The sequence below is a fragment of the Prinia subflava genome, chromosome Z (genome assembly GCF_021018805.1).
Source record: "Prinia subflava isolate CZ2003 ecotype Zambia chromosome Z, Cam_Psub_1.2, whole genome shotgun sequence".
Classification (NCBI taxonomy): Eukaryota; Metazoa; Chordata; class Aves; order Passeriformes; family Cisticolidae; genus Prinia; species Prinia subflava.
In genome coordinates this window covers 21,833,161-21,849,419 of record NC_086283.1, presented here as the reverse complement: position 1 = coordinate 21,849,419, position 16,259 = coordinate 21,833,161, and positions in this window count along the sequence as shown.

Sequence of the window (16,259 nt, the reverse complement as noted above, 5' to 3'; positions counted from 1 at the left end):
CTCTCAGGGTCCCTTGTAAAACAGCCACTAGTGGGAAATGAATGGCAGAACTTGAGAGAATAAATCAGATTAATCTATATGATTTATTAAATGTGGAACTGGGAGGACCGAGGTCAATATTTCAGGCAGACCCATGTGCCTGTCAATACAATTCATCATGTGCTGCTTTGTATTTCTTGCCACAAATATTACTGGAAAACTTGTGGCCATTTCAAAGTTCACAATTCTTTGGACTTGGTGAGCAAATATAAACAGCACCTTAGGATAACAGTCCTATTTTTAAATGGTAACAGGGAGAGAAAAAACACAAAGGGCTTTTTTTAAAGATGAAACTTGCTGAACAATCTCAGCTATTAGTCATCTGACCTTTCCCAAGAGGAGTTTGAAGTTATTTGGGAGTATCTGAGCCTGTTTAGAGCACTCATCATATAAAATTGGACGTTCCAGAGGTGCCGTGTCCGTACTCAATGCTGGGATATGGGATGGGCTTGGTGCTCAGACACGGGGGTGGATTTAAAACCCAAGGAGACAAAATACCCGGCAATAATATTTTTAATCAAAGTGCAGTTTACTCCCTGGTTTCACCCAAATCTAATCCATCTATTGGAGAAGCCAAAGGCATAGAGGGAGCATCAGATGTCGCTTTTTTCAGTGGAAGTGCCTCAGTTTACATTTGATCTGCTGAGGTTGGCGCTGTAATTAGATGATAATTTGTATCACAATTATGCAAAGCAAACGAGGATTGGATAGCAAGATAGAGCAGAACAAATAAGCACCCAGACCATTTGAAATGCATCCAGTATGGAAACCATGTCCATGTGTGGCTGGGGCTGGGGACATGTTGTTCCAATAAAGCTGCAGAAAGGGAAAAGGCTGAGATCGGTTCCTCCAAGAGTTTCAAATGCTCATGTTTACAAATTTGTATTGCACATTAATATGTAAACACAGCCTATTGGAAGCAGATGAGGCCACAATATTTACGTGTCCTTTCCTCTTCGTTTTGGGTGTCTGGTTGTCCCCCAGAACATACAACATCTGTGGTGACTCATAAAACTCACTCAGGAAGCTAAAGGAGAGGTTCAGATAATTATAAAATTGCTGTTGCCCTGGTGGCTCACTCTTCACAGATGGATTTTGGGTTCCGAGTGCAGGGGGATGCATTTGCAACTCCTGTGGGTTTTGTTACGAGCACTCAGTGACTGGAGCTGCACTTTGCAGTCCCACAAGTGAAGCTTCTTTCCTTGGCATTTGCAGGAGGAATTTTATAATTTTGTTTACTGCTGTGTCACTTGGAGCCATGACAGGAATAATGGCATTGCTTGGAACATGCAGGAACTCAATCCATGCCTGCTCTGTGCTCCACTAATGCTGCACTTTCCGGAAAAGAACAGCTTTTAAAATATCAAAAACTTTTTTATAAATTAATATCCAAAAGGAAAAGGAAAAGCATCTTCCTCACAACGTGAATAAAAGCTTTGACTTGTTAATCACCTTTTCTTTCATGGGTTTATTTGCATTTTGCGATGCAAACTCCAGGCATCCCTTTCCATGGCATCCCAGACTGCCGGCCCTGGGGAGTGAATGCTGGTGGATGCAGCCGAGGCTGCCGGGAATTACAGGGGCTGAGAGGATTTTTGCAGATGTTGGGAATTGCCCTGCAAGCTGTTTGTGCTTAATGGAGCTCTGCTCTCCCCAGGCTCGTGGACTTTCTGAATTTTGCAGTTATTTATAAAGCCACTTCTCCGCTGTGCCTTTTTGGTGACATTCCCAAGAAGGACCTATTGTCTACTTCCATCCATCAAACCATTTCCTCCCAGACTGCTGCTCCTAAAGCACCAGGTTTTCAGTTTATTGTAGCAATTAAGTACAAGAAGGATTCCAGGTTTTTAGAAGGACGCCTTGAGCTTATAAATCAAATGACACAAAGCAACAAGCAAAAGTCAAGACCTTTCTGGAGAGGGAAACACCAGCGAAAGGGAGAAAACTTGGGGAAAATCATTTTTGCTGCCTAAGGAGGCAGATCTCGAACAAAGCCAGAGATGGGGGAAGAAGCTGAGTATGGTTTCTGGCTCTCTGAAGTCTGAAGATAAATTGGGTACATTTTTCAGATATTTTCAGCTATTTTCTCTTATTTCAAAAGCCTCTCCTTTTCAGGTTTTCAGAGCATGATGTTTCAGAGAATTCACTTTTTCCTTCTTGGCGCTGGCTCCGTATCTCACCTCGGAGCCGGGTCCCAGCTCCAACAATTTCCTCGGGGCCCTGCCCAGCAGCTGGGAGCACTTAGCAGCTCATCCACCCGCCCTGCTCACCTGCCTGAGGAGCTCTGACAGGTCCATCTGCTTCCAGTCAGGCCTCAAATAAAAACTTCGGCTCCGAGGGGAAGAAACGAGCCAAGGACTTGTGTGGTGACTTTAAGTTACTCCTGAAATTACCCAGCTGATGCTCCAGGGATGGATTCTGCCCTCAGCTCCTGGTATATCAGAGTAAGCCACAGCATCCCTGCAGCCTGAAGCCAGCAGAAATACCCTTTTTCAGGCAGGTTTGGGTGGCTATTAAACCACGATCCACCTCAAGCACTCGGTGGTTTAAACCATCATCCTCCACCACACATTACTTTAATCACCCTGTAGGTTTGAGGCAGTTAGATAAATTTTGGGGCTGGGGCTGTGTTTAATGTATATTTTCAATTCAGGACAAAATGGAGCAATCCAGGAGGCTGGACTGGTTTATCCTCCACAGCATCACAATACCCTCTGTGCTGAGTGCCTTTTAAACTTAAAAAGGAGCATAAATCCAGATACAAAGCAACATTTCAAGTGCTAACTGGTTCATACCCATAAAATAGTGAACTATTATTATTATTGATATTATTATAATTAAATATCAGGCAAGAAAGGCAAGGAGTGGAGGCTCCTGTGTCCTTCAAAGCTGTGGTGACAATTAAAGGCACCTTCAGGTGAGTCCAATACGGTCCCATCCTCTCACAGGACTTGAGATTTGGGGCTGTAATTAGGGATTTTTCTCCCTGCAATGAAAGCATTTCACATGTCTATTCCTAGAAATATTCAACCAGGGTTTTAACACCACTGCCTGTGCACAATAAACAGATTTAAGTTTATACCAATACCTTAATATCTTGAAGCAAACCATTATGTCTGAAAGTGTCAATAACCTTAAGGATGAGAACTCACAGTTTAAAAAAAATTTGATTATCAACAGTTTTTCTTCCATGGAGGCAAATCCATGTTGAATATCTAGCTGCCCCACTCAGGACATGCAGGTACCACATGTCTCCCTTCACCAGCAACACTTTTAGCTTCAGCCTGTTGCTGAATTCTTCCTTTATGTTTGTTAAAAGTCGTACTGTAAAATTAATCAAAGTCGATATGCTATTTCCTGTATCATATTTCTTCTAACGTTATCAATATTGCTAATAAAAATAGAGATTGGAACAGTATGTTGTAATGTCCAGGATATAAGCCAGACCCTGCTGCAGCTCAAATAAATATGAAATTGGCCTTTGGCTTTCATAAAAGCAGGATAATGTCTCTATCTGGGCTCTTCTAACGGATAACATCAGCCCCCTTTGCTTTGCTTCTCAGAATTCCTAGAATTTGAGAATTTAGGCTGGTAGAAGAAATGCAGCTCTCTGTCCTGGAGATTTTCGAGATTAAACCAGATCAAAGTAAAGAAAAGCCTCAAATTTCATTCCCAGCTGAAACCAAATCTGGCATTTCCAAAGCATTTGTGCTTTGAAAATGCTGACACTTCCCACATTGGCCCTTGGAATTGCAAATGAGGAGCTCTTGAGGGACAGAATGGGAAGGAGAGAACAGGGAAGAGCTCATATGGATCTGGTCAGGTCCAGGTGCTTCATCCCTGCTGCTGTTCCTCCTTCCTAAGACAGTGTCACCACTTTCTGAGGTGTTTTTTAGTCTTTTTTTTTTTTTTTTTCAAAGAATCAGGAAGGAATTCTTCCCTGTGAGGGTAAGGAGATCCTGGCACAGGGTGCCCAGAGAAGCTGTGGCTGCCCCTGGATCCCTGGAGGTGTCCAGGGCCAGGTTAGACAGGGCTTGGAGCAACCTGGGATAGTGGAAGGTGTCCCATGGCAGGGATGGGAATGCATGGGCTTTAAGGTCATTCCACCTTAAACCGTTCCATCATTCCATGAAATGGGTTTGGATGGTGTTTGAGGTGTGTGTGCCAGTGAGGATTTTTCCCCTAAGTCCATCTCCTCCCCACCCTGAGGACCCTATGTAGAGTCAGGATTTCCTCAATCCAATGTATACAAAGGATCCATCTGGGAATGCATGGTCTTTGCTGCTGACCCTGGGAGTCTGTCTCCAGGTCCTGCTGGTGAGACAGCCAGAGCACCCCACCACAAACTGGGGCCTCCCAAATGACCAAATATCACTTGTTTTTAACTGGTTTTGAGTATTACTCATGCATATGGAGCCATGAACTTTAACAAGCAATAAAAAGGAGGATTTTTGCTGGGCAGGACTCCTGGACACAGAACAGAGGTTGGAAATTACACCCAGCTCTGCCCAAGCCACAGCTTTCCAGAGCTGATGGTGAGTGTCTCTGTTGGCCATCCTGCATCAGGCCTGTGGGGCAGGGATGCTCCTGCATCCACTGCCTTCTCCCATCACCCTGCATTGGATCCAGACCATGCTCAGGCTCCTGGGAAAACTGTCACAAAGATTTGGAAGCTTCTGGGTCTCCATGGGGTTGCATCCCTTACCAGAGCCATGGCTTAGAGGTAGCACGGATTGGTCCACACTCTCCCTGTGGATTTGCTCCTCAGCAGGTGAAAACAGCGATTTGTTCCTCAGAAAAAAATAATGAAAACATCTCTGAGGTGGAGAAAAATGTTTTATTTGCAGAATTTGGGCTTGGCCAGTTTGGATCCTGGCATTCCTGCACTGGCAGCCACTTGGCCCCAGTGCCAGCCTCCACACTTTAATTCTTCTCTTTTTTTCCTTAAAATAGGACACACCTGTAAGGAAGGCGAGTTTCTTCAAGACATTCCTGATCTGGAGCATATTAAACTGATATTTTTGTTTTGTATTTTGGATGATTTGCTCCAGTGATAACATAATAGCATGATATTTAGCCTGGGACTGATTAAAACATTTCTTTTGATCAGCGCAGCAGATTGGAACAGTTGTTTATTACTGGACAAAGTTCGGAGAGAAAGAATTAAGAAAAAAGAGCTGAAAAAAGAAACCGCTCTGGGTAGCTGTTGGGTTTGGTTTGCGCTGGGATATTTCCTTTGCTTTGGGAAAATTCTCTGTTCCAGCCAGGATTTGGGAAGTGAGAGAAGGGAAGGATGATCCATCACGCTGATGGACAACGGCTGAAAAGCTGGGCACTGGCTGTTAAAACCACACGTGTGGGGAATAAAAGTCGTTTCTCCCTCTGAGGACGCACTGGTGGCCCAGATCATCACTGATGAACTTCTACATCCAAATTTAGCATTTCCTAGGAGGAAACTTCTCAGCTACATCAATCACTGCACACTTCAAAGCTGCCTATGTTTTAAAATATAAGATTCAACTTTAAAAACCTTTTATCTTGCTTTCTTGACCAAACGCAGAGTTGTTTTGTTACAAGCCTGAATGTAAATGTGTTATTCGAGTTTAGCTCCAGATCCTCTAAAGGCTTTTAAGGCTATAGATTTTAATTACATGAATATTTTTAATAAAATCCCCTTTTTAACTGCTGGCAAGACTGTAAGGGAAAAAACAATAATATCTGGCTCTGTCTCTCTGACAGAAAAATTCTTCAAGTTGCATTTGCCACATCCCCGCAGCTGCGACCAATAACCCTCTGTCTTTATGATTCTCCTCTGATATGAAATTAAAATGAACTGGAAATGTTTATGCTGCAAATGGTGTGCAACACATTAAACAGATAATGCCAGCAAAGGGTTTGCTTCAAGCAGGGGTTCCTCCTCCAGCAGAGCCCCTCTGTAACTTAATCCCCCCTTATCCCAGGCAGTGGGAATTTCTGTTCCGCAGAAAGCCTCGGACACATCACAATATCTTCATTAAAGAGGAATTACTTCCATCTCACCATCGCCAGGTGCCACTGAAAGCGGGGCTTTGTTTCATGTGGCCGGTTGCAATTCCTGTGTTTATAGGAGCAGATTCCTTGGCTTCACGGGACATTTGGAGATAAATCTATTTTGGGTCCTGTTTGCTTCCCCTGGCCTTTTTTTCCCTCAGTGTGTTTATAGCTGCATATTAATTCCTCGGTCATGCCTTTGGAATTTTTCACCGCTTGCAATAAAAAACAAAAAAGAGACCTCATCCTACTTAATCATCTCAGCCCAATATATTTTTTGCTTGTTTGCACCGATTGATACATTGGGCTAAATCAATTCAGGTTGTTAATTCAGAAAGGCTCCATTCCTAACGCCTGCACCTGCCCCGTGTTTTCCTTGCAATGGGACACCTCTCCCCAGCTCCCAGGGTGACTCCCTGATGTGTGTGCAAAGGGATCCCGGGGATGCGGAGAGCCTGGGGCTGGGGAAGCGCAAGTTGCGACCTGGTCATTTGTGTCACGTGTCCCTTCGTGTCCCACAGCCAGACACTGCGACAGTGACTTGGGAAGGGAAGCAGATTGTCCTTAACGTAGGTGTTTTTCCACCATAACCAACAGGATTTTCACCTCCTGCTGCTCCCTGGACACGACCACCACCACAGGACGGTTTGGGTTGAACAATAAAGCCCATCCAGTTCCATCCTCTGCCATGTGCAGAGGTGGCTTCCACCATCTCAGGATGCTCCAAGCCCTGTCCAACTTGGCCTTGGACACTTCCAGGAATCCAGGGACAGCCACACCTTCCCTGGGCAATCTGTGCTGCTGCCTCCTCACCCTCACCTCTCCTCAGAAATACGGTTTCTGCTACATGGTGCTGACTTGAGGACTGGAAAGTCACATCAACTTTGCTTTAATATTTCAAAGCATTGGGAATCATTGCTAATTGTTCCTCCAGAGAAACCCAGCCTCTCTGGATAGCAGTGGCAGAACAAAAAGAATTTAGATTTATAGAAAAACATTGTCATTTTGGGGTGGGCAGTGTTTATCGCACACCCTCTGTACAGCAGCAAAAATCTGGCTGAGGAGGGAAGGAAGGGAATGGCAGCACGAGCTGTCAGCAGCTCCCTGGGATCTGACAGGGTCCAGCAAATGCTCCCCACATCCTGACCCTGCCTGTCAATCAGCTTTCGGGGAGAAGCCCCTTCCCACCCTCCCCTCAGCCCTTCAGTGAGGAGCAGCAGCCAGCTCCAATTTGGAGTAGCTGTCATTTATCATTATTTCGGGGGGGAAGGGGCCAGGAAGGTTCTCCTCACCCTGAAGGTGCAGGCAGAGCAGAATTTGAGATGATGGGTGGGGATTTCCACCGGCACAAATGGGAATAAGACTCAGAGCCTTCCAGGCTGCACCAAAAATAGCGGCCCAATTTCAATCTCAATTAGAGCTCGGTAACCCTGGAGTATAATTCAGGAGTCAGCTTCTAATATTTCAATTCAGGATGAAGAATAATATTCCACTTCCCCCTCTGCAGCCCGAGCGATTTTCATTTCATAGGGGCTAATCTTGACTCGAACATGTGTTTCGGTGAGATGCTCAAGGATATGAGTGTGCTAAAGAAAATACGGGAAAAAGTTGTGTAGAAATGGCTGTGTTAAGGTCTGTGGAGGAGTCAGCTCCTTGGAATCATGGAATCGTGGAATGGTTTGGGATGGAAGGGCTAGTAAAGCCCATCTGGTTCCACTATTCCAGGTTGCTTCAAGCCCCGTCTGACCTGGCCTTGGACACTTCCAGGGATCCAGGGCAGCCACAGCTTCTCTGGGCAACCTGTGTCAGGGCCTCCTCACCCTCACAGGAAGGAATTTATTATCAAAATCTCATCTAAAACTCAGTTTTTTCAGTTTAAATCCTTTCATTTATTTTTTTGATGTCTCTATTACCACAGAGCTCCTACCAACATGCCTTACAGAGAAGAAAAAAAAAATGCACAACCCTCCCAAATTTATTCTTTATTTTGGAAAATGTTCCTTTTCCAAGGCTTCCAATCAGTATTGCCATTCTAATAATAAATTCCTATAGGAGTTAACATTTTAAAATTACTGCCTGAAGAATATTTTGGAATTTTAGAAGGTGAGTCTCAATCAGATTTCATTCGGATGACAAAGGAAATTAGCTTTAATATTCAATCAATATTGTTATTTAGGAAATACAGTATTTTTCACCTACACAGGTTCATCTGTGAGCATGTTTTACCATTTAAAAGTAAAGAGTTGTATGAAAGGATTGATCCTTTGGCTGGGAAGAGGGGGGAAGAATATACATGTTTTTGCAACAGCAAAACACTGATTTTCCAGCCCTTTTGCCTTCTGTCACTGGAGATTGCCGGGGCACAAAAGCTCCTTCAGAGTTTTTGCCCTCCCATGGATTTTCCTGCAGCTTTGGCTCATCTCTCCAAATGACAAGGCCGGCACATTGGCAAGTGCCCCTTCCCTGTGCCGCCGGCGTTCACCCTTTGCCGTAGGAATTATTTCTTTGTTACTTAATCATCTGTAATTATCTCCTGGAGTAAATTCTGTTGGTGCATCAATTTTCAAACACAACAGTCGTTTTTATCAGTCATGTTTATTTAATTTTAGCTGATTAGCACAGAACCTAACAAGTGGCTTAGACTAACAGTGTGTCACTGCCCAAGTATTTTGTAGGTAACAAGAAGACATGGAATAGTGCACATGTTGCTTTGTCTGCATTAATCTATTTACATTGTAATTCTTCAACTGTTTTTAATGGCTGGTTCAGCTGGAAGCAATTAGTTGTCTAAATTAAAGCCACATTTCTCACTTCATGCTCTAGGAAGGCTTTTTGCCGTTGTCTTTTCTTTGCTTTTTGTTTTCCAAATCAAGAGAGATACCGTTTGAAAATGCATGAAATCTTATTGAGGGGATTGATCCGGGTGTTTGGAGCTGCGTTCCCATGTGTTTGTTGGGAAGCCAAAGCTTTGGATGGGCCAGGGAATGGTGTGTTTGGAGGTGTACTCTGGAGCAGGGCTGTCAGCACAGCAGCAGCAGCAGCCAGGCCTCGGAGCAAGACCTCAGGGCAGCTCCGAGAGCAGGAGTGGAGCAAAGCCAGGTGAAGAGAAAGCACCAGATCCTCCAAGGCTGTTCTGCAGGGTCAGGAGCCCATTGTTTATATATCAATTTAATTAAAAAGTAGGTTTGTGTTAAGTACAATGTAATTTATGCAGCACTTCAGAGCACAGTGTCTGTGCGTGTTGGATCCCACCCTCTTTTTTATTTTACAGGTTAAAATGCCACGTTTTTAAAGCAGTCATGAAACACTTGGAGTCAGGCTGGTGTTGCTCCACCCCACCTCTGCTCATCTCATTCTGTAACTCGATGATATTACAGTCTAATGTCTCCCTAGAGGTTTGGACTTTCTGTGCAAGGTGAGAATTTTTCCTCAAAAAGTACTATTTTATACCATAAAGATAACATGAAATTTTAAAAATCAATTAATAATAAAATCAATTAAAATAAAATAAATTTAAAATCAAATTAAAATAAAATTAAAATCAAATCAAATCATATCAAATAAAATAAAATAAAACAAAATAAAATCTCTCCATGCATTGACCCTGAAATCAATGTATTAAGTCAACGACTGAGGAAGGCAAGGAAAGAAAAGCTCCACTGTGCTTTCCCTGGACTTCAAAACACCCTATAAAATGGTACCCAATGCACCAGCCTGGGAAGCAGGATACCTCCTGCAGAAAAGAAGGATTTAAGTGTGTCTCAATGCAGCACCTCCAGGGGCCATTGGACAAGTTTCAGTTTAAGCATCATTGAAACTGACACATTTTCTTTTAATTTTGGTAAAAAAAAAAATTTTAAAAGTTAGATAAAATTCACACGCGGCCTGAGTCTTCACTTAAGTCAATATTCCAATAAATCAAGTTTGTCCCAGATTTCTTCCCAAGGAAGGCTTAGCTGGCGATCCAGCAAAACAGGGTGAAGGGAGGGAAGGCTATCACCCTGTTTGCAGCTCTTCCTCCTCACCTCCAAACCCAAAAGCCCCAGGGGAGAGTTCTCTGCCTTCTCCAGTTTGTGCAAAGCCAGGAGCCCCTCAAATGTGTGTGTATGTGCTCCTTTCCTCAAACATTGTGTGTGCTCCCTCTCCCTCAGACAATGGGTGTTTGTGCTCCCTTCTCCCTCAGACACGGTGTGTGTGCTCCCTTCTCCCTCAGACACGGTGTGTGTGCTCCCTTCTCCCTCAGACACGGTGTGTGTGCTCCCTTCTCCCTCAGACACGGTGTGTGTGCTCCCTTCTCCCTCAGACACGGTGTGTGTGCTCCCTTCTCCCTCAGACACGGTGTGTGTGCTCCCTTCTCCCTCAGACACGGTGTGTGTGCTCCCTTCTCCCTCAGACACGGTGTGTGTGCTCCCTTCTCCCTCAGACACGGTGTGTGTGCTCTTTCTCCCTCAGATACTCTGTGTGTGTGCGCTCCCTCTCCATAAGACTCTGTGTGTGTGCTCCTTCTCTCTCACATGTGTGCGCTCCCTTTTCCAGGCCATCCCAGCTGTCCCTCATTACATGCTCCGCCTGAGCCCCACGCAGGGTCGGGCTGCGCCGAGGCAAAGGTCAGAGGAACCTCCAGCCTGCATTTTGCCATCTCTTGATTATTCAGATAACAAACAACCTAGAGACTGACGGGGTTTCTCTGTGCCCACAGACAGAGCCCAATCACTGCAGCAGAAGAGAAAGGCCATTTCTAATTCCTCCTGGCTTCCTGCTATCCTGAATCTCCCAAAAATAATTAAGCAAGCAGATGCTGTTTGTGGAGCTGGTGCTTGCCCACAGACTCCTTGCTCTGCCACGTCCTGCTTCTAATATACTGCCCAGCATTAATCAAGCAGTTTAGAAGCATCCTGTATCACTTGTGCAAAACAGGGCTTAAATGATTTACTGTCGGATTCTTTCAGCTCTTGTTAGGCTCCTGTTTTTCTTTCATGTGGGGAGCAGGGGTCAGCGGCGGCAGGAGATCCATGCTTTCACTTGGCCAACATTTGCTGCTGTCATTCCGAGCCTGCTCCAGTCCCTGCCGAGCGACGGATGTGTTCATGCTCCCAGCCCTGGATGCTAATTGATTTTAGGGAGCCCATTCATCAGTTAAATTTAGTAGATCACCCACCAGGTCTGCTGTTCACTGTCAAAGGTAATTCAATTAAAACTCCACAAGTGTGACTAACCAGTGGATGGTAAATATGTTCACCAGCTGTGTTTGCTGGGCCTTCTCCTCCCTATTGTGTCTGTGCCTGGTGGAGGATGTGCCCAGGCCCTATACCTTGACTGATTAATGTATACAACAAATCTGCAGCACTGCCAAAAAATTAAGCGCAAATGCCACCTTTGGGATGTGAATGTCTAACATAAGAGTTTCAGAGAGGAGAAATCCTCAGGTCTGTTAAAGGCAGCAGTGCTACAGTGTTTGAAATTACTCTGGCCTTGGGGTTTTTAAAATAACCTTCCAAAGAATCCAATTTGGATTTTAAAATCCACTGACAGTTTTGTTTCTCCTCATTCACTCCCACTCTGCCCTTAGCCATCAGTCAGAGTTGATGTGAAACCATCCAATGTGGTTTTATCCATCACCAAAGCCATGTATAAATCAGGGAGACGTTGCAGGATCTAGTGGAAAGATGTTTCTATTAAACCCCGAGATGGAGGAAGCTTTGCTGGACCCTCCTGCCTGACCAGCTGGGCTTTGAGTCTCCTGCCTGCTGCCATCGGGCACTCAGATGTGGTTTGGTAATAATTAAGCGCGTCGTTAACGATGCCATTGCACACCACGGGACAAAATGGTGTGTCTGCTTAATAGATTAAAGGAAAACATTCTCTGGAAAAAAGCACAGGTAAACAAGACACTCATCCCTCAACCTTTCACCCTGGCAGACCAAGGTTCACATCCCACTGGAGCACAAATAAATAGGAACAGGACTCCCCTGGCTCACGGCTGGGGGTTTTATAGTCATGGTGAGATCATTTTGGAGCATGACAGAGTTGGAGGGGATGGGAGAGGATGAATGGGATGCAGGCTTGGAAGGGGCTGGGAGCAGAGAAATTCTTTAAATCCCTGCCCATCCAGAAAGCAGCATGCATTTACTTACAGTCAATACAATACTTAGAGTGGGTGCCTAAAATTCTTCTTAAAAAATTAATTAGGCAGCAACGTGGAGTTTCCAGGAGCTTCCACTGCACAGATCCCATTCCAGCAGCCCCTTCTGCAAGAGCAGCAGCCCACACAACACTGAGATTTCCTGATTTCCCTGTAACCACAGGGAAATAAATGAGCTGGAGCGACTCCGCAAACCACCAGCCTCCCTGCACATCTCTACAGTGCAGGAGGAGGAAAACCTCTGTGGTAAAGAGTACCCTGAGAAAACAGCCAGATTTCCCAAACATCCCCATAAACCTTAGTGAGGAGTTCAGAAATATCTGGTTTATTTATTACTCCAACCACAGGCTAAAACATAACCGTAAAACTTCAGCAAAAGCATTAAAAAGCATTAAATTTGGAAGAGAACCTGGGATATTCCATATTTGCTGCTTTAAACTCACCCTGCACCAGACCACTCAGAGGTTGGTGAGTATTAATCTTTGTATTTCTAAAATATCTGGATGAAAAAGCAGTGCTATTGTTAAATGTAATAATTGCCACAAATAAATTATTACTTCTACTCTCTTTATACATAAAACTACTCTGCAAAAATGTTGTAATTTTACATGGAAATGTGAAGATTTTAAACAGTGGTCAAATACTTACAGCAAGGCAACTGGATAAGCAGTGGCTTTGATATACGGCTGCTGCCAGGAATTCTCTTTTTGTTGGTGCTGTTGAATCTCTCTCTTCTTCTGGCATTAATAAATAAAGGCACCTGCTCTACGAATCAGCAGAAATCTGGAAAATCATTATCACTCCAACACGGAAACGATGCCCATCATGACAGAACAAATGGGGAATGGAGCCTACATGGGACTTTAAAAAAGAGCTCTATTTGTCAAATTACCAGAGGAAAAGTTGATCTTACTGTTATGGACTTTATCCACTTCCAGGTCACATCAATTAGTCACAGCAGGCTTGTGGAGACTGGAACTAATTTACAACACTCTGAACAGACCCGCCAGCTTCTCTGATGGATTTCCAGACAAATATTGGGACTTCAGATGGACCCTGGAACTGAAAAACCACCAGCAACAGAAATCCAGCTTTATGGTTCCAGTAATGATCCATTTTGCAACATGTGAAACAAAGCTTTGATTGTGATAAGAATAAAGGGAAATATCTCCTGCAGAGGCTCCAGGGTTATGTTTATCTAATCTTTGAAAAAAAGAAAGGATAAAAGATTTTATAAAAAATACTGAGCACCTTTAAGGGAAGTTTTCAAATGTTTTCCTATCTCTGACAGCTCATTTTGACAGAAATTGATTGTGATAAAGAATTATGAATCAGATAGCAGGGAAATTAAATTAAGCTGATTATTATCTTGTCAGATACACACATTATGTCATGTTAGTTGCTTTATACTTTTGCAAAAAGATTGTTTCACTCAGGCATAACAAAATTAGAATATTCTAAGCAATACACACAGACGTGACTGTAAAACATCTTTGTTTTTAGACATTTAGATTTTATTTAGATTATTTTGATATTTTGATTATTTCTATCTTGTCTTATTATTCTAGATAATTGGCCTACTTATATAACTCTAGATTATTTGGACTTTTAAATATGCATATTTAGATTAGAAATATGCAATATGTAATATTTTATTCTCTGAAATCCCCCTTATTTAGGTTAAGGGCTGTGAGCAGCCTCTGTGCTGGGTCTGGGTCTGGGTCTGCCAACGCCTCACAGCGACCGCCACCGTTAGAAAACCCTGACAAGCTTTCCCAAAACCTGGATCCTGCAGCCCCTTTAATTTTCCCTTTTGAACCACATCACGCAACTGATCCAGGCTGAGTTCCTTAGTAAGGAGCAGCAAAGGAAAGCAGGAGCCCTGGAGACTCTCTCAGTGCATCTTCTCCCAGCGAAAGCAGCTCCACTGGCACGTGAAATTAGTTACAGATTGTTCAAGTTGGGCCTTTCCCTCACGGAATGGTAATGAAGGGAGCTGCTTCCGAAACAAGCAAGGCCACTGACCCTACTCGGGGTTCCATTGGAAAAATACTGTTTGAAACAAGAAAGTTGGGAGCCAAGTGCTGTCGTGAACTCAAGGCAGCCTGAGCAAGAGGTGAAGGCAGAACTGCAGAGAGAATACTGAAATTAAAGTCAGTCCTTCATCAAACCAAAGCTCATCAAAGCTCTGATAAAAAACAAAATTTACAACTAAAATCCATTTTTATCAGTGCATATTGAGTGTTTCCTTATCTGTAAAAGAGAAGAATCATCACAGGTCAAAAGCAGAACGACAACAGCTAACAACTCCCAAGATTTAACTAAAAATGAAATTTAAACCCAAGTTTTAAGCACAAGGTTACTCACTACCACACTCCTAACAGATCTCAGAGACCGAAATTATCCCCAATGGCAGCAAAGGACCACTGTGAAGGGTATTTAGAGCAAACTGACCCCATTCAGCTGATGGCCCTGTGGATGTGCTGCCGAGCTGGATTTTAGGATCACAGCCCCGGCCCAGGTGCGTCCTACAGGGAGTGGATGCTGCCCAAACAAAGGTTCCACGGGAGAGACGGCTCCCTGGACCAACCAGCTTTCCTTTAACTGCTCCAACAAGTCGTTTCTGTAGGATGCATGAGAGCAAAGCCTGAGGTGCCCTCTGCTGGTTCTTGAACGACTGAATAGAAAAGTTAAAATTGAAGATTTTTAGGTCTGGGAAAGCCAAAGCCAACCCCAAACTCAAACCCACACCACCTCCTTGTTTGTTTTCCAGTGTTCCCTTGGTCTGTGTGTAAGGACAGAAAATCCTCAGAGATGTTTAAGCTTGGGGCTCTCTCAGACTAAACATATTTTAAAACCCCATAAATTAAGAGGTTTTGTTGTTATGTTTAATATTAATTACTCCCCAATTATCCCAAATTTTCTCAGTAGTACTCTCTCTATTTTCTTACTGTTTTCTCCCCTAAAGATTGAATTTTCTGAATGTCATCCCACAGGAAACACATCCCATCTCCTTCTCCATCCACGTACAGAGACCTCTAGCAGCCACACAACCTGGACACACACTCAGAATGAGTTGTCTGTACAATTTTATTTACCACCTGCAGTTACATTTACAAACTGTCCCATACAAGTAAAGCAGTTTTCAAAGTGAACTCAACTAGAGCTACAAAAATTATTCTCTTCTCTATACACGGCACCAGCTTCAGAATTTATGTCTATACACAACTGTTGATTATGTTTAACAAAAATCACTATTTTTTGGCTCTAAGTATCCCCACAAAGGCAACTTGTTAAGTTTTATACCATTACAATCGTGGCAATCAAGTTCTTGTTCTTGTTTTGTTTCCCTCTCCCTTCCTCTGAAGGTTTGCATGGCTTTGTTTTGGAATTCTAATGAAGACAAAGCTACCACAAACCAGCAGTTTAAGTAACAGAGGATAAAAATGCTGAGCAAAACCATCCAGCAACATTTCAAACAATGTTTCACTTTAGATGTGCCTGCTCATCAACAGAAATATTGAAATTTTAGCTGGCAATAAGGTTCCAGAAAAGCACAAACAAGTGATTTAACATGAAATTAACTTTACAAACAGTCAACTTACACAGACAAAACAAGGTCGGAGTGAGGAGCCGGAGCTGCTCAGGGAAGAGAAATGTTTTGAGGAGCCTGAAGGGAGGAAGGATGAAACTCAAATATTGCTTTAAGAGTAACTTTCAGCTTGAAGCATTTCCAAATGTCATGAGAAAAATATATATATTTAAAATATAACTTCAACCTTCCTGGATGCAGCTCCCAGTCACGAGTGAAAGCATTTCCCCAGGAGAGGGCAGGAGTTCTGTTCACAGGAGCTCCCAGCCCCAAACCCCTGGAATGGCTGAAATACACAGCAACTCCTGGAGTGAAGTCAACAGGGCAAAAAATTCCCTGTCTCAAACACTTACTTCTTCCTAAGCCTCATTGCATCACAGTCCCCCAGACATAACCTTAGTTATGTTAGTCAAACCTTTGTATTTGTTAATTCCTTTCAAGAGACAGTACTGAAAA